At 48.0% G+C, this 25001-nt stretch overlaps 1 protein-coding gene and 1 long non-coding RNA gene across 8 annotated transcripts in view; one reads left to right on the top strand and one right to left on the bottom strand.

Moving 5' to 3' along the window:
* ZNF516 (zinc finger protein 516) overlaps positions 1-24024 on the bottom strand; it is a 100250-nt gene extending 76226 nt beyond the window's left edge. For 3 of the 7 annotated variants that reach the window (XM_027526333.1, XM_027526339.1, XM_027526340.1), the window contains exon 1: positions 20322-20404. The gene's annotated coding sequence lies outside the window, so the exon portion shown is untranslated. Of the gene's footprint in view, positions 1-8070; positions 9140-20321; positions 20405-20731; positions 21273-23505; positions 23638-23910 lie in introns of those variants that run through there. The other 4 variants (XM_027526336.1, XM_027526334.1, XM_027526338.1 and 1 more) reach the window with 4 other exon arrangements.
* LOC113883020 lies at positions 20514-22490 on the top strand. The gene is made up of 2 exons (XR_003508526.1): positions 20514-20555; positions 21235-22490. It is a non-coding gene; the product is annotated as an uncharacterized LOC113883020 (long non-coding RNA).
* Positions 24025-25001: the final 977 nt, after the last annotated feature.

Genomic DNA, 25001 nt, shown 5'->3' with positions numbered 1-25001 from the left:
CCCATCACCTCATAACTGGTGAGAGCCCAGCGTCCTCAAGATCACTCACAGCCCTTAAAGACCTCTCAGACGCCACCTGCTGTCCTCACACACATATGTATGTGTACACACACACACACAAACCCACACACATGCACCCACATGCCCTCCAGGCTCTCTGAGGCTCTGACCGCTGCCCACAGCTCCGTCCTGACCCAGCACCCTCTCCTCAGAGAACCAACTTCCACAAGGGCCCCAGTCCTCACCACAACCTCCTTTACAATCTACTAGGAAAAAGAATCCAGTCAAACACGTGACTCAGAGAACTCACACGCAAAACAATAAAAATGAAACAAATCTGACAATGATCATTGAACCCAATAGGCAAAGAAATGTGTAGATAGAATCAAGTCTAAGTATTTGTGAGGTATATATAAACATGCAATTGTTACATTTCTTACAAGACATTATATACAACATAAGAATAATAAATTCACAATTGTAGACTAAACCACATGCAGAAAAGGAATTACAATAGCACATGGGAAGAGGGGAAGAAATGAAGAAAGGGAGGAAGGGAACAGAGGCGCTTTCATTTCTTCATCCTCCCCGAAGAGGAAGTCAAATTATGTTGTTACTGAAGTCGATAAATTGAGAAACAGGGGTTTAAGCAAAAGTTATAACCATTGATAGAACTGAAAACACAGAACCTTCTATCTTCTGATTTCAAGGATTAAAGAAGAGAAACATGATTCTTTTACCAATAAATAAAAAAGAAAGCATAAAATCAGATAAAAGTTTTTCTAAGTAGGAAAGAACATCTAATCTGTTTCAGCAAAAAATATAAATGGATCAACTTATTTATTTAAAAAGACTCAATGAAGGGCTTAACAACTAAATCCAACTCTTTGCCCTGTACAAAAGACACCCCAAATGAAGAAATTCAGAAAAGCTGGATAACATATAGATAAAATAAAACAGAAAAATGCAAATAAACAAGAGTGAAAATAGAAATATCACTAAAAGTTTAATTCATGGTTTGAAAAAGGTATTCAATTGCACAAAAGTCATATTATAATGATTAAGGGTAAAAAAAGAAACCATCAGGGATGAGGCTGTCCTACATGTTAAAATCATATAACACAGAACCAAATACATAAAGCAAACACCCCAGTGAATACATGGATAGATCACAGGAGACAAAATGGATCTGGGAGAATTAACAAATCTCTCTTAAACCTAGAGATTAAAAAGGCAAAAACAATAGCAGACATGAATGAAACAGTAGGGATTATCGAGTATGTAACGTCAGACCCCGTACTGGCCAGTTTGCTAAACTAAGGATAGAACATAAGGGGGCTACATGCTGACCACAAAGATGAGCTCTAACGGTTCCATAAATCAGAAACAGCGCAGGTCTCCCAAGCTTCAGATATAGTAATGTGACAGCAAAAACTACCAAGTGAAAGCAAAAACAACAGTAACAAAAGATCAGCCATTTGGAAAATTTTGAACTTTCTGTAACAACTCCTGGGGCAGGAGAAGATCATGGGGCAACTGCAAACCTCTCCTGAATCCCTCTGTGTCAAAATATATGGGGCACACAGAAAGCTGAAAGGGTAACCAGCTGTGGGATTAAAAATAGAGAAAACACGCACGTGAAGTATTCAAGTCAAGAAGTAACCACAAAAGCCTTAAAAGCCTTAAACTTGAATTTTAAAAGGTAACTACAAATGAGAAAAAAACCCAGCAAAACTGATAAAGTCAATAATTGGCTCTTTGATAAGCCCAGTGAATGAGAAAACTGACAAGCTGGCCTAATCAAAAACAAAAAATAAAGTAGGAGCTGGGGGAAATTAAATCCATGGACCACCAAAGTAAGGAGAATTAAAAGAATATAATGTTCTTCAAAGCTCTACATTAACAAATGTGATAATATTGAAAGAAATTACTAATTTTCTATTAAAATATTCTTTACCACCTGAGCCACCAGGTAAGCCCTAAATAAACATCCAAAATCTATTCAGGAATCAATAGAAGAAGCCACAGAACAATAATCAGGTAAGAAATCAAAAGGCCTGTCACACTCTTATTCACTTGCTCAAATGCAAAAAAAAAAAAAAAATCAGTTACGGTCATACAGATTTTGAGAAACAACTTAGATGGAGGCTATTTGAATGTTTCTGGAGCAAAAAGACCTTACACAAAGTGAAGAAGAGAAAAGAGATAAAAAGTTTCTCATGATGTACTCTGCATATAAGTTAAATAAACAGGGTGACAATATACAGCCTTGACGTACTCCTTTTCCTATTTGGAACCAGTCTGTTGTTCCATGTCCAGTTCTAACTGTTGCTTCCTGACCTGCATATAGGTTTCTCAAGAGGCAGGTCAGGTGGTCTGGTATTCCCATCTCCTTCAGAATTTTCCACAGTTTATTGTGATCCACACAGTCAAAGGCTTTGGCATAGTCAATAAAGCAGAAATAGATGTTTTTCTGGAACTCTCTTGCTTTTTCCATGATCCAGTGGATGTTGTCAATTTGATTTCTGGTTCCTCTGCCTTTTCTAAAACCAGCTTCAACATCTGGAAGTTCACAGTTCACGTATTGCTGAAGCCTGGCTTGGAGAATTTTGAGCATTACTTTACTAGCATGCGAGATGAGTGCAATTGTGCAGTAGTTTGAGCATTCTTTGGCATTGCCTTTCTTTGGGTTGGAATGAAAACTGACCTTTTCCAGTCCTGTGGCCACTGCTGAGTTTTCCAAATTTGCTGGCATATTGAGTACAGCACTTTCACAGCATCATGTTCCAGGATTTGAAATAGCTCAACTGGAATTCCATCACCTCTACTAGCTTGGTTCGTAGTGATGCTTTCTAAGGCCCACTTGACTTCACATTCCAGAATGTCTGGCTCTAGGTGAGTGATCACACCATCGTGATTATCTTGGTCGTGAAGCTCTTTTTTGTACAGTTCTTCTGTGTATTCTTGCCACCTCTTCTTAATATCGCAGGGTACATCATGAGAAACGCTGGGCTGGAAGAAGCACAAGCTGGAATCAAGATTGCCTGGAGAAATATCAATAACCTCAGATATGCAGATGGCACCACCCTTATGGCAGAAAGTGAAGAGGAACTAAAAAGCCTCTTGATAAAAGTGAAAGAGGAGAGCGAAAAAGTTGGCTTAAAGCTCAGCATTCAGAAAACGAAGATCATGGCATCTGGTCCCATCACTTCATGGCAAATAGATGGGGAAACAGTGGAAACAGTGGCTGACTTTATTTTTTTGGGCTCCAAAATCACTGCAGATGGTGACTGCAGCTATGAAATTAAAAGACGCTTACTCCTTGGAAGGAAAGTTATGACCAACCTAGATAGCATATTCAAAAGCAGAGACATTACTTTGCCAACAAAGGTCGTCTAGTCAAGGCTATGGTTTTCCCAGTGGTCATGTATGGATGTGAGAGTTGGACTGTGAAGAAAGCTGAGCGCCAAAGAATTGATGCTTTTGAACTGTGGTATTGGAGAAGACTCTTCAGAGTCCCTTGGACTACAAGGAGATCCAACCAGTCCATCCTAAAGGAGACCAGTCCTGGGTGTTCTTTGGAAGGACTGATGCTGAAGCTGAAAATCCAATACTTTGGCCACCTCATGCAAAGAGTTGACTCACTGGAAAAGACTCTGATGCTGGGAGGGATTGGGGGCAGGAGGAGAAGGGGACAACAGAGGATGAGATGGCTGGAAGGCATCACCAGCTTGATGGACATGAGTTTGGATGAACTCCGGGAGTTGGTGATGGACAGGGAGGCCTGGCATGCTGTAATTCATGGGGTCACAAAGGGTCGGACATGACTGAGCGACTGAACTGAACTAAACTGAAACCATAAGTTATCTGAGACAACAGAGCAGAGAGCTACTGTCCTAATAAAGAAAATGTTCCTACAAAGCAACAAATCATAAATAACTCAGTGAAAAACTGACCGAGTTAAGTGAACAGGTGGTTCACAAGAGAAATAATAGTCAACAGACACTAAGAAATGCTCAATGTGGCTTTAAATTTTTAAAATCTGGTGCGTATTTTCCCTATCAGATTGCCCAAGACTGAAAGACTGATAACATCAAGAGCTGACAAAGACAAAGCCTCACGTCCCTGACTGCTGCTGAGGGTGTGAAATGACAGTTTGATATCCTGATGGAAACTCAACAATATCACTCAATGAAAACGCCCCTTCCGGCCAAAAACTCCATCTTGGGGACCTAATCCCAAAGAAACATTCCAACACATGCACAAAACCACGTGTGTCAGAGAGGCTCTCTGCACACTAGGAAACCCTCAGCGACACAAGCGTCCATTACGGGGACACACGCAGTGCAGCTTCCCAGGGCAACATCCAGCTGCTGGCTCCAGGCCCTGCCCACTGGCTGCTCCCACCAGGTCCCCTCCCTGTGGCTCAGAACAGACCTCACGGGGTACTGGGCACTTAAAAACCAGGATGGGGTGTGCCAGCCGCTACACTCTGCTCATCCCTTAAGAAGAGTACGTTGTAGGACTTATCTGGTGGTCCAGTGGTTAGTACTCTGCCCTTCCAATACAGGGGGTGAGGGTTCGACCCCTGGTTGGGGAACTAAGATCCCATAACCACTCAAAAAAAAAATTGAGAAAATAAGTTGACAGAAAACTCCCATTTTAATTTTGGGGAAAAAAAACCTGATACTGGGAAAGACTGAGGACAGGAGGAGAAGGTGGTGACAAAGGATGAGGTGGTTGGATAGCATCACTGACTCAAGGGACATTAGTTTGTGCAAACTCTGGGAGATAGTGGAGAACAGGAAAGTCTGGTATGCTGCAATCCATGGAGTCACAAAGAGTCAGACCGGATTTAGCAACTGAACAACATGTATGTATATTAAAAATCCAAGTACATTCATGAAGCTGATGGACTTCAATGCCTAATACAGTGATTGATATCGAGAAGGCAGTCAGTACACAGCAGCCTGCATAAAGTAAAAATTACAAAAACATTGTGAAATGTCACACACGGCCTTTTTTCTCAAAATGCAACTTTTACTTTGGATTGCAAATATCTCGATGGCAAAGATACTAAGAGTCTTTGCAGTCTACCAGCTATGCATTTTGTACAATTATTCGAAAAGAAATAGTTTAATTTCAGCAAGGAGAATGCTACCCTAAGTATTTGTCTATAATTCAATTGTTCAAATACATGATTGAAAATCAATTAACAAGTCATCAGGTATCAGTTCAGTCACTCAGTCATGTCAGACTCTTTGCGACCCCGTGAATCACAGCATGCCAGGCTTCCCTGTCCATCACCAACTCCCAGAGTTTACCCAAACTCATGTCCGTGGAGTCGGTGATGCCATCCAATCACCTCATCCTCTGTTGTTCCCTTCTCCTTCTGCCTTCAATCTTTCCCAGCATCAGGGTCTTTTCAAATGAGTCAGCCCTTCACATCAGCTGGCCAAAATATTGGATTTTCAGCTTCAGCATCAGTCCTTCCAATGAACACCCAGGACTGATCTCCTTTAGGATGGACTGATTGGATCTCCTTGCAGTCCAAGGGACTCTCAAGAGTCTTCTCCAACACCACAGTTCAAAAGCATCAATTCTTCGGCGCTCAGCTTTCTTCACAGTTCAACTTTCACATCCATACATGACCACTGGGAAAACCATAGCCTGGACTAGACAGACTTTTGTTGGCAGAGTAATGTCTCTGCTTTTGAATATGCTATCTAGGTTGGTCATAACTTTTCTTCCAAGGAGTAAGCGTCTTTTAATTTCATGGCTTCAGTCACCATCTGCAATGAATTTGGAGCCCCAAAAAATAAAGTCAGCCACTGTTTCCACTGTTTCCCCATCTATTTGCCATGAAGTGATGGGACCAGATGCCATGATCTTCATTTTCTGAATGTTGAGCTTTAAGCCAACTTTTTCACTCTCTTCTTTCAATTTCACCAAGAGGCTCTTTAGTTCTTCTTCACTTTCTGCCATAAGGGTGGTGTCATCTGCATATCTGAGGTTATTGATATTTCTCCAGGCAACCTTGATTCCAGCTTGTGCTTCTTCCAGCCCAGCGTTTCTCATGATGTACTCTGCATAGAAGTTAAATAAGCAGGGTGACAATATACAGCCTTGATGTACTCCTTTTGCTATTTGTAACCAGTCTGTTGTTCCATGTCCAGCTCTAACTGTTGCTTCCTGACCTGCATACAGATTTCTCAAGAGCCGGGTCAGGTGGTCTTATATTCCCATCTCTTTCAGAATTTTCCAGTTTATTGTGATCCACACAGTCAAAGGCTTCGGCACAGTCAATAAAGCAGAAATAGATGGTCTTCTGGAACTCTCTTGCTTTTAACAAGTTATTTACGCTGAACTCCACTCCCACCGGGGGCTTCCTCAGTGGCTCAGTGGTAAAGAATCCACCTACAATGCAGCAGACGCAGGAGACTTGGGTTTGATTGGGTTGGGAACATCCCCTGGAGAAGGAAGTGGGAACCACTCCAGTATTCCTGCCTGGAAAATTCCATGGACAGGCTACAGTCCAAGGGGTCGCAAAGAGTCGGACATGACTGAATGAAGGAGCAGAAGCAGACCTAAAGGAAAAGTGCCGTGTCTTCGTACCATTTTGTAAACTTATATGTAACTTATTTTTGAAAACCTCTATGTCTTCAAAGTGAAGTACTGTGTCGGTCTTTACCCCTTACACAAGAGAAACACAGCATAAGGTTCGGGCCCCAGATGTCCACGTTTAATTCTGGCTCAATTATTAAAATGTGAAGCTTCATATATTAATTTCCAGAATAATGACATTCAGATCAACTCTCTGCCAGAAAATGGGATGCTACCAAAGAAGACAAAGTTTTGGGAGAATGGGAAAGGACATCATTTGTGCTCAGCTCCCACGAATCCTCAAAATTAAAAATAGGACGGAGCTCATATTCATAGCTTCAACTTCAGACATCTTACGGTGAATTAAGCGTGCAAGTGGAGAGGAAAGAAATTCTGCCCCATGTGATTAAATGTAAGCCTGCAATCCTGTGTCTGCTTCCCACTAACCTCCAAGACCAGCCATGGTTTGTCTAAGAAAGGGATGTTTTAATCAGAACACTTGAATTTATTGTCATCCTGAAGTCCCATCTGACTAGCAGATCCTCAGGCAAATGAATACCCGTAAATTTCACATGACGGGTAGAAACCGCCTAAGCTCTTTGAGCCCCCAGATGTGCAGCCAATTCAGGGTGACCATCTCCGGGGCCTTCAATCTTTTCTTAGCAAAGGACCCACTTATGAAATCCAACTGCGAAGAACTGACTCATTGGAAAAGACCCTGATGCTGGGGAAGACTGAATGCAGGAGGAGAAGGGGACAACGGAGGATGACATGGTTGGATGGCACCACCGACTCTACGGACATCAGTTTGAGTAAACTCTGGGAGTTGGTGATGGACAGGGAAGCCTGGCGTGCTGCAGTCCATGGGGTCGCAAAGAGCTGAACACGACTGAGCAACTGAACTGAACTAACTGATGAAATCCAACACGTTGAGCATGTAAATTGGCAAAACTCTGCTAAGAATGCCAGGTCCACACAGTAAAAAGTGGTGATCCTGACACCGACAGTTCTCATTTCTCCTTTAAGTGGAAATAACCCTTTGCCTCAACCTGCACACATCTAAAGCAAGGTTTAGCTAGGCCACTGAAACAGAAAAAGAGAAACAGCGCTTTTTCTCAGAGCTGAACAGCGTTGATCTGGACTTTGTTATCCCACAGGAATGCCAGCCGATCTTTTTTTTTCTTTTAGGTCCGGTAAGTTTCCTGAACACTGATACTGTGAGTCCATAGGCGAGAGAATCAACAGAATTCTAGTCTGTTTCAACACCATTTATCTATCCAAAGAAGCATTTCGGTGATTGATAGGGTGAGAAATGCAACGTGACCTTCAGTCTAAATACTAAAGTCTAAACGCGAAATGTGCTGACCGGAACCTGGACTCTCAGGCAGGAGCAGCAGGTAGACCATAGCCTGGAGGCCAAGAGCAGGACCAGCCCCACAATCAGGAAGCAGTTTAACCAGGTCTCACCTCAAAAACGTGACAGCTTAACAGCCAGCAGGAGCAGCAGTCTCAAGATTCGTGGGGACACAGACTCGCTCTGCGCCGACTCCTGGAATGGCAGGGTTTTGTGCCTGACTGTGGCAGGTAATAAATATACTGACACAATGTGATTCTCTTGCAATTTTAAACCCGTAAATCCCCTTCCAGCTGGTAGCCAAACACCCCCATCACACTCGGCCACACTCACGACATGGCCCACTGTAAAGCCCACGAGGGCAGGACCTCCGTGTCTCTCACTGTGATGCCTTACAGCGCAGGAATAAGACACAAACCATCCTCAAAAACACTGCGGATACGAAGGAACGGAATCATAACACTACATTTAACCCTCTTCTCCTTAAAAGAAGCATCACCCTCTTAAAGGAGGTCCATTTGCTCTTATTACTGACTTGACTCTTCCCTCTGAGAAGCAGCTTTTCTGAACTGTTGCTGCCCATCTGGGGAAAAGGAATCTTCATTGTTATTATTATTAATAGGGTTACACTGAAATGACCTACTTTAAGAAGACTGATGAAGGACACTGGTTCCAGGTCCATCGTGAGGGAGAGGTTTTCCCTTTGCATCCACACCGCCCTCCTGAGTGAAAAGCCCCCACCCTGGCATTTCCACGAGCTTTGATACAGAGCTCAAAGCATACTGCGTTTTCATCCAACCCCCGTATTTCACATCTCAGGACCTGGGAGCAGAAACGAGATGGGCACTAGGTCATCCGTGAAGAATGTGAGGGGAGGCTCTGCAAAACCATAATCTCAGAAAAACACTCTGCTCCTCCGCACAGAGAGCGTTTTGTTGGTGTCTGATCATCATTACAACAACGACACACAAAATTATCAGTGAACTCTGCCTGGGGTTTACACTCCAGGCTTACCTTAAGCCCCCAGGCAAACTAGACAGTTTCCATGTTTTATACAGTCGCTTTCTGTATTGTGAGGTTAATAAAACAAAAATGAGGAGAATTAAGATTTAAGCCTTAATAGGCTTCCCAGGGAGGGCTTTCCTGGTGGCTCAGTGATCAAGAATCCACCTGCAGGAGATCCAGGTTCCATCCCTGGGTCTGGAAGATCCCCTGGAGGAGGGCACGGTTACCCACTCCAGTATTCTTGCCTGGAGAATCCCAGGGACAGAGGAGTCTAATGGGCTACAGTCCATGGGGTCACAAGAGTCAGATGCAACTGAGCACCTGAGCACACACGTATGCTGAATATAAAGAACATCTATCTCACTGAATTAGACCACAGGTCTCACCTGCTTGTAAAATAAACAGACTTTTTCTTTAATGTGCAAAAAGTAGGAAGAATTAAATGCCTTTTATGCTGGATGTAAAGTTTATATTTTTACATGCTACATATAAAATTACCACTAGATGAGACAGAATAAACCAGAACCATCACAACTTTCCTTCTGTGTTCTGAAATTCCTGAGTGGCCTTCATCTGCAGTTTAGTCTGCTCTCGGGCTCCCTTTCTTTTTGGTGCACTGCACAGTGTGCTCTGCGGGCCCTCGGGGGAGGCCAGCGTCTGACCCCATTTCACAGATGAACAAGTTAAGGCACACGGGCTTCACAACCAGCCAGAAGTCAACACGACTGGATATGAGACAGGAAGCCAGAGGCTGCATGTTGCACTACAACTCCTTCCCACACGCCTGCAATCCGGGATTAACACACCTGAGTTACCGGATGCTGCATCAGAGGCAGGGGCCCAGCTGCAGGAATCCAGAGGAATATCTGGACAGGCCGGCTCCTGCTTCCGAGGGTGCTGGGCCGATTTACCAGGGACTCTCCGGAGGACAGACACACGGCGGGGTCAGCCTCGGGCTGCTGGACACCCCAGTGCCTCCTTCAGCTGCCCTTCCCAGCACCCCACACACACTGCTCCTGCACAGACCTTGAGAATGGTAGAAGGGAACTTTTATCCCTTAATTATGCTGCTCTGATTCTGGAAATATCTGAGATATTTCCAAAGTGTCCTGCACCGCCCCTTAGAATCCTTGTCTACCAACAGCTGAACTGGGGGAGTGCAAGTCCCTGATGAATCTCAGCTCCGGCTCCCACCCCCGACAGCATCTCCAGCCCCACAGCTGTTCCAGCCCCACAGGCTCCAAATCGGGCACGGCCACGTCGGGCTGAGCTCCGAGTGTAAGATCCTCGGGGATTTCCACGGCTCAGAGCGAGACAGAGAGCCAAGAACATCTCAGTAGTAACTTTTACGTCATCACGTGTTCAAGGAACATTTTGGATCTACCAGGTTAAATAAACCGTATCATTAATTTTACCCATTTCTTTACCCTTTTTGCATGGGGTAACTAGAAAATCAAAACTGAAAATGTTCTACTACCAGGCAGCACGGCCTAGCAGGATGGTCAGCCCACTGGGGCCAGTCAGCTTGCCAGCCACCTGTTTTTGTGCAGCTTGTGTATAAGCTGAGGACGGTGGCTGGGGTAAAAATCAAAGAGAGAAGAGCATTTGATGACATGTGAAATGACATGAAATCAAGTTTCAGTATCCACAGAGCTTGTTTACTCACCGATACGCTGTCTGTGACTGCTTCTCTGACTGCTACAAGGCAGACAGAATGAGCCCCTGCAGAGAAATTCTGGCCCACAAAGCCCCAAATGTTTACTATCCGGCCCTTCACAGACAAAGGCTGCTGACCCCTGCCCAACAAGGACCTGGCTTCCCAAGATCGGGCCCTCCTGGGCTTTGGTGCAGGCTCTGCAAGTCGACCTGAAGAACAGGGGCTGGGACTCCTGGCTGGCTGGACGACTGGACGCTGACGCAGGGGTCTCCTCACTTCAAATCCCCAGACCACCCTGTAAATTCCTCCTTCTGCTCATCTTCACATAAGACACAACCACACACTGCGCAAGGCCCGCCTGCTCGGGGGCCGGTCCCCGCTGAGGGCACCCTGACCCTGGCTCCCAGTCCCCCTGGTGACGCATCGGTCACCCAGGCCACCTTGAACAGAGGCCCAGAGGAGGGACACTGGTCTTCCACGACGTGATCTCCACAGAGAGACACAACTCCAGGGGGCTCAGACCAAGACTCAAAGTTAGGTTTCAACAAGCACGAGGAGGGTCAGACTCCAGGTGACTACCCAGAATCTGGTCTGCTCAAACGACCCAAGTTCCTTAACCACGAGAGTCTCCTGGGGGCAAGGGGCTAGAATGAGCTCCTCTCTCCCGACTGTGACGAATACCAAACAACACACAGAACATGACAGGCGTGGAACCAATGTTCATAAAAAGGAATGAGCCTTGATAGAACATTTATGAGCTATTTGCTTGGGGGGGGGCTGGTTATTCATGTGGTCACTCAATTCGATTCAAGTCTGTGTTAGGCCCTTAAAGATAAAAACTCAACTCACAACGATAAACTGTAGTGCTCAATACCTGGGATCATGTTGTCATGGGGACTCAAAAAACAGCTCTCAACTCGGGATGCTGTATTCTGACACCCTTGCTCCAGGGGAGCTCCAAGGAACCCCCTTTGCAAGCCACCACAGACTCTCTCCAAGAGCACCGCTGAAGGTCGGCTATGTGAAAACACAAGGCCTGTGCGAAAAAGCCCAACATACAAACTTACAGGACAAAACCCTCCTCCTTCACAGGAGAGCTGGTGTGAGTTCTGCCCTCGTCATCTAGTCGACATATCAAGAGCCCTATTTCACTCACTTTTAGTGGCCAGAAGACTCAGATTCTACATTTCAGTTCAAGTAAATCCGCTGGAGGGAACACGATGAGCTGGATGCGAAATCCTACTTTGCCCTCATCAGGACCTATTATTTCACTTCCTTGTTCTTGACTCATTTACACCTTACTTCCCAGGTGGCGCTAGCGGTAAAGAACCTGCCTGCTGGGTCTACACCCGCAGAGTTCAGAGGTCCGATCAGCCCTGAGCCTTCTCAACAAGCTGCAACCTCACCTCCTTCCGTGCGCTCACCACAGGGCATCGGGGGACATCAGAGGGGGCACGAGATTGCGACTCAGGAGCCCTGGGTGTGAGGTCAACTCCGTCACCGTGGCTGAGTCACCAAATCCTTCTGTGTTTCAGTACCTGTAAAAAGTCCAATTCACCCCCAAAGCATCCCTAAGCCGCCAGCCAGTGACATAGGTATAACTCTCAATATGAACCCTTTTAAACAAGCCCAAACAGAAATAACATCAATGCACAAAGAAAGGTAAATAACCAGGGAAGTAAGTGTCTCCTTTCACGGTCATTCTATAGAATCAACTGAAAACCCCGCAGACCTAACAAGCACCCTGGGCAGCAGTGGGCCACCGTAGCCTGCCTGGGCCACGACGTGCAGCTCAGTGCTCGTCTAAATGGTGCCTTTGTGGCCCCAAAGAGCTCACGCACTTTCCAAAATAGTCTACTATTTCCATGGACACTGGGAAGACCTCATTTAACCGCTGGCTGAAATACACACTCTCAACAGCCCTGAACATTCGTAGCTAAACAAACACTGGACCGTCCATCAACTGACACCCACATGCACAAAATAAATCCCAAATTCTAACTGCGGTATCTTCTTTTTTTAACCAGTCCCTACAGATACTTTCAAGTGTATAATAGCTGTTAGGAAAATTAACCTTCCTTTGTCAAGTTCAAATTTTAAGCAGCCCATAATCTTTCGTCAACCTAGAAAATAACTGATAAGCCAATCTTCCTGTAAAACCATTAACAGACTCTGCTTTTCTGTCACCAGGGTAATTTACTGAGGCCAATTTTAATCCTACCACTAAACCACTAACCCCATGACTCTACAGAATTGTCCCAAGTTTACGTTGCTATGGCAAGTATTTTTACATTAGGAATTCAGTTATTTACTTAGAGTTATGTTTTTTGTTTTTTGGAATGAGATCATTATCCTCGCCTCTTGTTTTAAAGCGTAAAAAGCCGTTTCTGAGCTAAAGAAGCCACTTGAGCACCTGGGCTGTGCTATGCTCATCACAATAACACTGATTTCAATTATGCTCAGTGTGAGTCAAAGGAACAAATTATCACCATTATGCTAATGGTCACGCTAAAGACACAGAAAGCCTTGGAGTGATGAGTCTAAATCTGCTGGGACTATGATTACCAATGTGAATGATGGTATTTTCTCAGACTGGCACAGAAATCTCCCTGGGTCACTGATGGTGTCAATAGGAATTATGTGTCAGGCAAAGTGGCCTTCATTCACATCACTCAGACTCCCTGAGCAGTACCTGGCCCTGCCTTCCATCCTCAGGTGCCCACCTGCACAGTTCACATCTCTCAGACTCCCTGAGCGGTACCCGGCCCGCCCCAACCCCCATCCTCATGTGCCCACCTGCGTGATTCTCATCCGTCTGACTCCCTGAGTGGTGCCCAGCACTACCCTCCCATCCTCACGTGCCCACGTGCACTTTACAGGCAACACACACATGGACGAAGGTAATGTGTTCACTTCTTTCCTTAAAACGGGGAACAGCATGATTAAAGCTGAGGAGGCTGACTCAGCAAGAAACTGTCTAGAGACCCAGGAGCTTTGATGGGCAGCTCTGCAGCCATACGGGACCTTAAAAACAAGAAGAGTAGCACTGAAACACACATTACACATGTGAAACAGTTAGTGGGAAGGCGCTGTATAGCACAGGGAGCTCAACCCCGCGGCTCAGTGATGGCCCGGAGGGGTGGGATGGGGTGGAGGGTGGGAGGGAGAGTCAAAAGAAGGGGGCCACGTGTAGACCAATGGCTGATTCCTGCTGATGTATGGCAGAAACCAACACAACATTGTGAAGTAACCACCCCCCAACTAACAGTAAATAATGCTATGCTAAGTCACTTCAGTCGTGTCCGACTCTGTGCGACCCCATAGACGGCAGCCCCCCAGACTCCCCCGTCCCTGGGATTCTTCAGGCAAGAACACTGGAGTGGGTTGCCATTTCCTTCTCCAATGCATGAAAGTGAAAAGTGAAAGTGAAGTTGCTCAGTCGTGTCCGACTCTTATCGACCCCATGGATTGCAGCCTAACAGGCTCCTCCGTCCATGGGATTTTCCAAGCAAGAGTACTGGAGTGGGGTGCCATTGCCTTCTCCGAAAGTAAATAAATAAGAACAGAAACCGACTCACAGTTACAGTCAACAACCTAGTAGTTTCTGGGCAAGCGGAGTGGGGGACGGGCAAGATAGGTGAAGGGGACCAAGAGGTAAAAGGTACCTCTACATACGCAGAAGACAAGCAAGACATAAGGACAATGCACAGCACAGGGGCTGCAGTCAGTGTGTTATAATAACTTTATGTGGAGTACAATCCATAAAAATATCCAATTACTATGTTATACACCTGATACCTATGTGTATTGTAAACCATACTTCAATTAAAGAAATATCAAACCAAAATATCGTATACCTTAAACTCATACAATGTTAAATGTCAACTATATCTTAATAAAAACATCCCCCCCAAAAAATTGGAGGCAGACTCTTCATCCAAGCCCACATCCATCCATTCCAGAGATGCAGCATGTAACAGAGAAGCTTGTGATCACATACATGTCTATCTAAACATTCCAAATAACATGTGTAAATAAAACAAGTTCTTCAGTGAAAACATCACAGATTTGCCTTTAGATAATCCCAGAACAAAAGCAGCCACAAAAGTTTAAACTATAAATTAGGATCACCCATCTGTTCAAGGGTTCATCCATCCATTAAGAAAAATAATAATAAAAAGCTAATTTTTTAAGAAGGAAAATAACACATATTTTTTAGCTCTAGGTTAAAGTCACCAAAATAATTAGGAACTACACAGTGGAAATCCTGTCTCACCAGCCCAACTTTCAGCCCATTTACAACCAGCAGAAGTTTTAACTACTCACTCGGGGCTGTGTGTCTTCCTGAATCCACACAATCAGCCAACATTTAATGTCAAACTCTTTTCCCACAAACATTATTTCAGGGAAGAAAAAGAAAAGCGACACTTGCTCACAGCCTCAAATACCAACCGAACAAGACGCTGAGGAAGCCGGGAACAGCCTCTCAGCACAGCTCTGGATGCATCCTTCACTGTCCCAACTTTCAAAGAACATTCTGGAATGTTGGAAGGAATCAGCGCCTCACGCAGCCCCAGTCAGTCCGAGCAACACAGGTTAAACAGTGCCATATGGCAAACACAGGCACATGTTGCCCTTCTCTGAGACAAAGGACAAAAATTCCTAAACAAATATCCTTTCCTTTCACATGGGAAGAGTTGGAGAGGGAGGGTTTTTCGAGTGAAGATCAAATAATGCTGGGAAAGGGTTTCATTTTTAATTCCGAGTGCCTAAGAAAAAAACTAGAGTTTTACCAGAGAACCTCAATTTTTCAGTCTCCCTTCAACTATGTCGTGAAAGCTAACACCACGTTAGCCTACGCTCCCCATCTCCTGAGTGAGCAAGAAAAGAGCAAGACAGCTGCACGAGGGCTGAGCTGACAACAGCAGTCTCCGGTGCCAGCAATGGTGAGAGGCAGCCTACCTGGTTCTGGAGGAAGAGAGTGCCAGCTTACTTTCCTCCTGAAGGAAACACGTTAGGTCTCCTCCTTTCAACCCTCCATTGAGGAAGTGTCTGAACTTCAGGTCACATGTAATACCTATTTCTTAAAGTCGGTTTTCAGAATGTAACAACTGGATTAAATTCCTGACTGCAAAACATCAACCACAACAGAACAGAAAGAAAAAGAAAACCTACCAGAATGAACACATATTTGAAATACACAGGAAAATCTACCTACACCCAATGGAGCTGCTTTTTGAATTGATTTTTTCGACACTCTGCGGTGGTGCTTGACTCATCATTTTACACATATTTACATGTTTGGGTTCCAAAAAGAGTTGCATTTCTAATTATTGCTGCTTTGTGATTCTCAGTGCCATTTGAATCGAAGACTGAACACCAGCTCTTTTTTGGAAAACTACTTTTAAGGGATGTCGAGAGCCACAAAAATTACACTTTGTTACGATTCCGATATATGCTGCTGGAAAACAGTTCATTCTGGACATAAACATGACAACCAGCATTAGCTCTGGAAACAGAATCTGCAGCTGCCCAAATCACATGTAGCCAGATGCGAGGGATAAAGAATACACCAAACAGACAGTTGCAACTGCTCATTCTGACCAGTCTGTCTGAAACACACTTGGTACACCTTGGCAGAGAGTGTAACTCTCACTTACAAGTAATGCATTTATGGGGCCTGCATGCATACTCCTCCCATAGCTATTTAAGTGGAGACCCTAAAACAGCTCTCTCCTGAAGAAAATTAATTTTAAAATAAAGATGCTTTCTAAAGAACTGGGTAAGACATTTCAAATTTATAATGAAACTTTTTCCTTATTCTTCCCATAAGGTTAGTTTTATTAAGAAATTCTTCATAAATAAACATTTGATAGGATTCCTCTCTTAATACAGGCTTGTGACAATTTGCCAGCATTTCTGTAAACTGCAAGTTATTCATAGCTGGAGTCCAAAAATAAAGAGGATGCCCTCCTATAAATCAGTGCCCCCACACTCACTCTGGTGGGGAGCGAATCTCACTCAGGGCAAAGGTCACCCCTCCATCAAAGAGAAAAGTCCCCCCTCCCCCCTCCCCAAATTCACTTGTTTCTGGAGGCAGACAGAAGAGACACCAAGGCTTGAATCTGAAAAATGCTGTCACTCTCATGGTCCCAAGGCTCATTTAATCCCAAACAGACCACTGCCAACATACTGCTGGTCATCAGCTGGAAAAGGTCAGGGGTGACATCCCCAAGGAGGAGACCGGAAGGAGAAAAGGGCCACAGTCTCACGAGTGACTCACACCGCCAGTGAGCGCCAAACCCAGCGACCAGTCAAAAAATTGCTGGTACCCAAACTCCAGGTGCCCAGGGACGCACACCCACACCCCACATTCACATCTGCCATCCCAAAGCTCCATCCTGCTAGCCGGTCTCTGCATTTTCCGATCAGACTGCAGAAGGAAGCCACATCCTGACGCTGCTATTCACTTGAAAGATGCAAAGCCAAGTGAGATGTGGTTTCCTACCAAGAGAGTGAGGATCTGGGAGCTAACGACGGTGATGCAGTGAGTTTTTCCTATTTAGACATTCAGAATTCTGGAGAAGAAGATCAAAGGTGCCCAGTGCTAAGCAAGCCAAGCCAGGTCCACGTGCTGGGTGCTAGCTCTGCTGTGAGTACACCGAGAGGAGCACAGCGCAGACGGCCAGGGCGGCACAGGGAGCCACGAGTATCTCCCAACAGCACTCAGCAAGAAGAGAGTTAAAGAAAAGTTTCCCACATCCTCTAGAACTTCTGAGGGGGAGGGCTTAGGAAAGCAAAGGGATGCATTTTTTAAAGAATTGTGTCAGAATAACTCCATCCAAGAGCTAAGATGTAGAAACATTTATAGCACCTAGAGTATTCCCTTTTGAAGAAGGAATGCTACTTCTACGTTCAAATATTTATGACTGCAGATATCTGATCAAAATCTTTTCACTTTCTTCTGCTTTCTTCATTAGTTCTATCCTTCTGCCAAAATCTATGCCTGTTACTGAGAAAATTTAGCTGTCTCCAGCTAAATGTGGCCATCAAACACCAGTGAAAAAGTTATGTTTCCTGCACAACAGAGTTGCTTTATTCAGTTAGAAATCTAATGACATTATAAGCAAAATACCACTTTTAACGATATAACTAACACCAATGTTGAAAATGGAATAAAAACCAAAAGAGTGTAGTATCCTGAATGTTGACAACAAACATATTAACAAACGAAAGCAGACACGGCTGGACAAGCTCCTTCCCACTGAACGGAATCGGCTTCTATTTCAGTTTCCTATTTCTATGCCATTAAGGTATAATGCAGCTGAAACTCTAAACACAATCTCTGGCCAGACTTACAGGCATTCTCACAAAATTCTTTATAAAAGAGCCGATCTGGTAACTTATGAATAAGACCAATACATATCCTAGAAAATGAATAAATAAAAATCCACAATGACCCAATAAACCAAGTACTGGTTTTTCAAGAACTATCCATGACTAAACTCTCCTTAAATTCCTAGGTCACATTATCATTTTTCCCTATTTAGTAAGGCTGAAAACCATCTGTTAGAGCTTACCCCACTCCGAGCTATTCTTTAAAGAAGTCTCCTTTTCTTTTTTCCATAATTGTTGCTAAACTTAATCTCCACACCAAATGCGCCACCTGTAAGACTCAGATATCTTCAAGTAGGAGCAGGTAAGGTAAGTGAATTTAAAGTTTAATTCATGGAAGTGGAGACAAGGCGATTTCAGCATCGACCTGTTTTCACAAACATCACCCATTTAATTTACCCTGGGTTGGTCTGTGGGACATGTTACAAAGTTAAACATATGGGACTTCAGAGCCCTAGAAAACTTTAATCTCTAAATTAGTCAACTTTAAAGGTCCTTTACAAATTAACAATGGGATTAAGACTGGTGATGAAAACTACTCTTGGGTCATCAGTGACTAATATCAATTACACATCCAAACGTTAAAAGTTCTTGATCGAGTAAGTTTCAGTATATTAAGCCATTGGGACAGACTGCTCTGACAAACAACAGCTTTTAGAAATAAAACGAAGCAGCACTCCTCTCCTTTACCTACCAAATAGGCTCCTTGACTGTTCTGTTTCATTTTAGAGACTTCCCCCATTCATCTCTGTGAGTTTGAGGGCACATCCCTTGGGATTTTTTTTTTTTTTTTAATGTTACTGTGGTTTAAGCGTTTCATTATATTCAAATTGGCAAGTTAAAACAAAGCCCTACTAATGAACTAAGAAAAATACCAGACATGATATATTTGTATCTTAACACATCAAACTTCGAATTCCATTACCAAAATACTGGAGTCTGGCTCGGAACTCAGGGTCTCCCAGGGCCCATTCAAGGGAGCTGGGAGTTGCTCTCAAGGAACTGTCTGTCCCTCTCCCGGACCGGAGCCCTCAGACCGGGGCCAGCTCCGCCCCTCCCACTCCACACACAGGGAAAGCTGCGCAGCAGTGGCTTGCGGGGCACTTTATTCTGGCCGGTCTGTGTAAATATAAATACACAGCTATTTTGACGCCACAATCAAAGAATGCCAGAGAAAATGAAGGAACAAACAAATGATAAAATCAGCTCTATTTTGCGCAGCAGCAGAAAGATTCTACCGAATAGCAGGCATGCCGAGTTCCCTAAAGTAGCACTTACATTCCTCAACCAAAATACTCCAATCGTATTAATAGGGAGGCAGGAAAAATAATCCGGAGAAGATCCTGTTGGGAGAATAACCACCCTAGATTCTCCTCCAGTCAGTCCTTTAATGGTATGTCTCACACAGCCACCGGGTTGGAGCACCTCAATGTTTAAATCATCTTTAATCAAGACTGGAGAATAAGGGCAGGTTCACGGGGGAAATGCCTTTCTGTTGCACGCTTAATTGAGACTTCTGTGACTTGCCGTTAGGTCAGCGCCGCGCGCGGCCCAGGGTCCCGCAGCCCTGCCCTTTGTTACGCGGTGGACCCCGCCGGCAGGCCCAGCCCCCAGCCCCTGGGGCTTTCAGTCCCAGCGTGGGGTGCAGCGGGGCCCCCACGGCCGACACCTACCAGGGCCCACGGGCAGGGCGCAGCAACTCCACGCCCTGCAGCCCCGCACCGGGACGCCCGGGCCGGGTGCCCACCAGCCCCTCGCGCCCAAAGCCGCGCGCGGCCCCCCGCCCGGACCAGATTAGGTACGTACCCTTATGTAATCGCCCGGGGGCCACGCCTTTCCCACCGCCCCACCTCCGCCAGGACAAAGTGAAGTTTAAAATAGAAACCAATTACCTGGCCTTGGCGGCGCCGGGGCCCCTGGAGCGCGGTCCGCGCCGCCGCGCACACCCCCGCCCGGCCAGGGACTCGCGCAGACCCCAGCCCGGGCCCCCACCGCCCCATCACCCGCAGACCCCCGCACCGGCCCCCACTTCCCCGTTCCGCGCGGACCCCCGCCCCGGCCCCCACTGCCCCGTTCCGCATGGACCCCCGCCCCGGCCCTCACTGCCCCGTTCCCGGTGGACCCCTGCCCGGGTCCCCGCTCCCCCGGCCCCAGCCAGGACCCCACTCCCAGACCAGGGCCTCACTCCCCTGCCAAGCCCCCCCCTCCAACATCTCCCCCCAGGGCGGCCCCACCCCCAGCTCCATCCCCCACTCGCTCCGGCGAGCCCGATCCCTCCCCAGCTAGACCCCCTCCGGCCTGCACGGACCCCCGCCTTTGTTACGGTGCGAAGTTGGGCCGTGGGTCCCCGTCTCTTTCACTTCTTGGGTTACAGTGCAGGCGTGTGACGTCCGCTCCACATGACGGGGGCGGGGGGCGGGCGCCGGGGGGCGGGGGCGCAGGCCGGGCCCTCCCCCCTCCCCGCCCCGCCCGCCCCGCCCCCGGCCCTCCCCCAGTGAGCCAGGCCGCGCGCGGCCGCCGCCCCCGCCCCCGGGGCGGGCAGGTAAGCGCCCCCGCCCCTACCCGGCCCCCGCGCCCCCCGGCGCCCCGGGCCCCGCGCCGCACCCCAGGAGGAGCAGAAACAGGAATGATTTAATCTAGCGACACCTCCCCCTGCTACCCATTCCTCCATCCGCGAGCTCACAGAGATGGGGGGCGGAGGGGAGGACCGAGTCTTACTCGGATTAGGGGTCGGGAACGGCCTGGGCGGTGGGTGCGGGGCTGGACACCACCTCGTCGCCCAGTTAGGATCTTGTCGCCCGGGATCGCCCATGGACCGTCCGGGTGACCGCTGCGCGGCCCCGCAGCCGGATACACCGCGCGTGGACGAGGCCGGGGCGCAGGTCCCTCCCAGGGAAGGTCTCCAGGAAGGAGGGGGCACGAGTGGGGCCTTAACCCGTTTCCTGCAGCACCGCCGTCCGCCCCGGGGCGAAGCAGCGCCGCGGCTCCAATACTGAGCAGATGCTGCGCGGCCAGTCCGGCCCGCACACTTCCACACGCCACCACCACTCGTATTCCGAGGAAAGTGGGTGCCGGGCTAAACCGCAGGAAACGCGGAGCGGCCCGGGACGCTCTCCGCGCGTGAATGTGCGCATTGTGCGCGCGCGCGCCGCCAGCGCTCCGTGTTCGTAAGTCGGGTGGGCAGCTGAACTTTCCCTGACCGTGAACTGGTCACATTCTAGGCTCTGCCACGGACGGAGTATCAACTGCCAGAGAGGAAAAAAAAATCTGAAGTTGGAAGGTACACGCTGCCCTTCACTTTCACAGTGAACACCAGTTTCAACAATTCCCGATTTCGCTACGCTTAGCGCCGGGCGAGTGGGCTCCAACACTCTAACCCCAAGAAGCGGGGCGCGTCTGTCGCGTGGGAACGAGACGGGAGAAACCACACATTTCGATAATCTCTGAGAAGCACAATCACATCACTCCTTGGCTTCCCCTTCTGCAGGTTTCGCCTTGAATCCGAAAGCACCTCTGATGCTCATTCTTTACAGGAGGACACTCAGAGGAGACTGCTGCGTGCCAACCTAGCTGCACAGACTCGGAAAAAAGCGTGTCCACGTCTACAGCTCACAACTGTGCAAATTCGGAGCCTGCGGATGCGCGGGGATGGTCGGACTTAACAGTGTGCAGACACATGGGCGCATGCACGCGCGCGCGCGTACACACTCACACCCCAAATTACCTCCGGGATGGAGAAAGCCGCTGCGGATTGGCCAGGAAAGCCGTCACTCACACCCAGGGGGCAGGGAGACTTTGCAAGGCTGTTTCCTTTTTATCCCCCCCTCCCTACCGTTTCATTTATTGGTAAAACAACAGCAGAGCTCTGAAAGTTAGCCATCTTCGCCGAGAGTTTGCCTTCTTTAACTACGGGGGCGTCAGACAATATCCATTTAAATATATTTTATACTTCTACAATGGATGAAAGGGAAAATTAGCAATCGGGGTGGGGGCGGAGAGGAAGCTAGCTGTGAAAAGGAGGGGTCATGGGTTGGGGGGCGGGTAGTGGACGCGGGGTGAAGTTGTCCTCAACACCCAAAAGGGACTTTGACCTTTCACTGATCTCGAAATTAAAAAATGTTCTTCACAGGTCAGAGTATCACCATCGCCGGTCCTAATTTATGAATTCATTATTTTAATTTTATTATTTAAGCATGCGCCAGTCATAGTGTTTCCTTAAGAAAGAACTGACCTATTTTTGGCTGGAGATAAACGATCATGTTAACAGATGTTAATCTTGTAATCTGTTTTTCCTGTAAGCACTTTACATACCCGGGTTTCAGACCTTAAAAATAACATCTTTTCCAAAAAGACCTGACGTCACAATTCACTCCCTGAAAAAGCACTCCCCCTCTCCAGTTTTTTTTTTTTTCTCCGCAATGATTTCAGAGACATTAAATCTTTTTCACTTTATAAATGCTGATTTGTTCTGCCTCAACTCCCACGAGCTTTTATTTGCATTTCAAATTCCACAGGTTACACCAGTCGCCTTTTCAAAAAATGTAAACCAACAATGCAGCAGCAAATGGCTTTTTGTGCATCTGGATTAAATAAGGCACAGGATGAATATATTTTAAAAAGAGGGCTGAGCAAGTTGATCTCTGCACACCCGGAGACCAATTACTTCTTTATCAATAAGCCCAGCGGAATGAGTAGGATACAGACACAGAACCCAGAAGCTCCTGGTCAGATCCGGGTCTGCAGCGGGGAGCTTATTAACGCCGATAATAACCGGGGCTGACGAACAGACCCACATTTTTCGGGTAAAAGGCTCAGTCTCCCTGGTCCCTGATAGCAGGGGTCCACCGGCCCCCCAGCCCACCACCGCTGATTGTCACCGCACACCAAACCTCCTCCACGAACCACTGTTTTAAATACCCAGCTCGGCTGGCTTTTACCAAACTTATTCATACAAACTTATTCATTCAAACTTATTCTTTAAAACTTGACGAGGCGGTTTAATCTAAATAATGATCGTAATTCTTCAGTAGGTTAGCTCTCCCTGGAAATGGCAGACCAGGCGCTTTTTCGACCTTCCCCTCCCCAAATACACACACCCCAAGTATTCTTTCCTAGTGTATGCCCGGGTGTAAATAGCGATCAGTACCATCCCCACCCCTGCTCCCACCCTTGGCAGGCTGGGTGTATCTCCGAGGAGCCCCCGCTTGCCAGACCCCCTCCACACCGCTCCTCAGAGTCATTGCAAGAACCCTCGCCCCCACCCCCACCCCTGCCCCAACTTCCCTTCAGAGCTCTCACTTCTTTTAACATTAGGGTCACTTCTGCGCTCCCAGCTGACGGGCAGGGAGCCAGGGGAGGGGGAGGCAAAGCGACGCCCCTCCTGCAAACCTGTCCCCGAGGCAGCCGAGCTCGGTGCCCACAGGCAACGACCCCATCCGCCGAACCCTTAATAACTGAAGCGGCTCCTCCGGCTCCGCAACCCCATCACCCACCTTCATTAGCCGGAGCGTTTTACTTTAAAGTAAGGCAATTTGCTCTTTGTCTTCTAATGGATGGAGAGCGCATCCGAGCTCCCCTCCTCCCGCGTCGCCTTTGACGAAGTGTACAAAGCCAGCGCCTCCTCCGCGCTCCCCTCCGGCCCCCACCCCGCCCCTCCACTGCGGTAAAAGCCACCTCTCCGGCGCTCGCCCGGCCGCCTGAAGTTGCATCTTCCCTCTCCCGGAATTGCGGAGCGGAGCAACTACCCACCGAGGAAGCGAGCAGCCCTCCCCGAGCCCCGGAGCCCCTCCCCGGCGCCCCCACCCCCGCGGCGCACGCCGGGTCCCCCACACGTCGAGGCCTGGTCCCCGCGCCCCCCGCCCCCGCCGGCCCCGCCGCGCCCCCATCGCAGCCCCTACCTTGCAGGGTAGGCGGAGGCCAGGGGAGAAGGACGCGCACGCCCCGCGCCTCTGAAGGTGAAGCCGAGCGCCCGAGGCGCGGAGCCGAGCGCTGCACTAGACCGACCGCGCCAGCTGCGCCCGGGCGCGGGGGACGCGCGAGGGCGCGCGGGGCCCGCCACGCGCCCGGCCCCCTCCCCGCGCCGCTCGCGCGCGCCCGGGACGCGCCCGCCCCGCGGGGACCCCGGCGCCGGCCGGGCTCCGGGGGCTACGCGGCGCGGGGAGGGGGCCGGGCCCCAGCAGCTGGGCGCAGGCCCGAGGCTTCCCCCAGCACCGGAATGGTCTGCCCTGTAGGAAACGCACACGCTCCACTATTGTCTCATCAGCACAAAGTTCTGCCACACTGCGGGGAAAGTCTGGAGGCTCGTGATGACTCAGACACAGATAATTCTTCCCCTAATAGCACTGAATCACGATCCCAGTGGCTAGTTGTCGCCCCTGCTTCCCGAGGGCCAGCGCTGCCGCAGATCCAGTTAGGGGAAGCTGTTGACGCGCACACACGGATACACACACGAGCACGCATCCATACGTGCAGGCGTGCTGGGGATGCATTTCCAGCCGACTCGGGCACCTGAGCGCTAAGCCTCGAATCCAGATTTATACTCGGATATCCTTCCGGTGGTCCCAGCCGCGCGTGCTTTACCAACCGCTCGGGGTGTGCGTTTCACCTAACTTCCTGCTACAGGCGCTTAGGGGAGTCCAGGCGCAGAGTATCTGCAGATTAACAGCAGATCAAGATGGGGTCCCACTGGGAAGACTTCAGAACTAGCGTTCTACTGGATATCAGTTTTAAAATATCACTTTTTTTTTCTTAAATCCTTGAAAAGTTCCAGTGTGATTTTTGTATTTCAAACTCCATTTTCTCATCTCAACTACTCTCCGTGGGCCATAGTTAGTTGCACTAAGTTAAGTCTGGGAATAGAAATTCCAGTTTGACCCCAGAAATCTTCCATGGGGTGGGGGGAGGGGGTGGTACAGAAGGAGAAGGGGCGGGAGCCGGCAGATGGAGGGGAAGGCGGGGAGGAGGCTGGGGGAGGCTCTGGGAGCCGGAG

This window comes from Bos indicus x Bos taurus, chromosome 24 (assembly GCF_003369695.1).
Source record: "Bos indicus x Bos taurus breed Angus x Brahman F1 hybrid chromosome 24, Bos_hybrid_MaternalHap_v2.0, whole genome shotgun sequence".
Taxonomy (NCBI): domain Eukaryota; kingdom Metazoa; phylum Chordata; class Mammalia; order Artiodactyla; family Bovidae; genus Bos; species Bos indicus x Bos taurus.
This window is presented reverse-complemented; position numbering and strand designations above follow the sequence as displayed.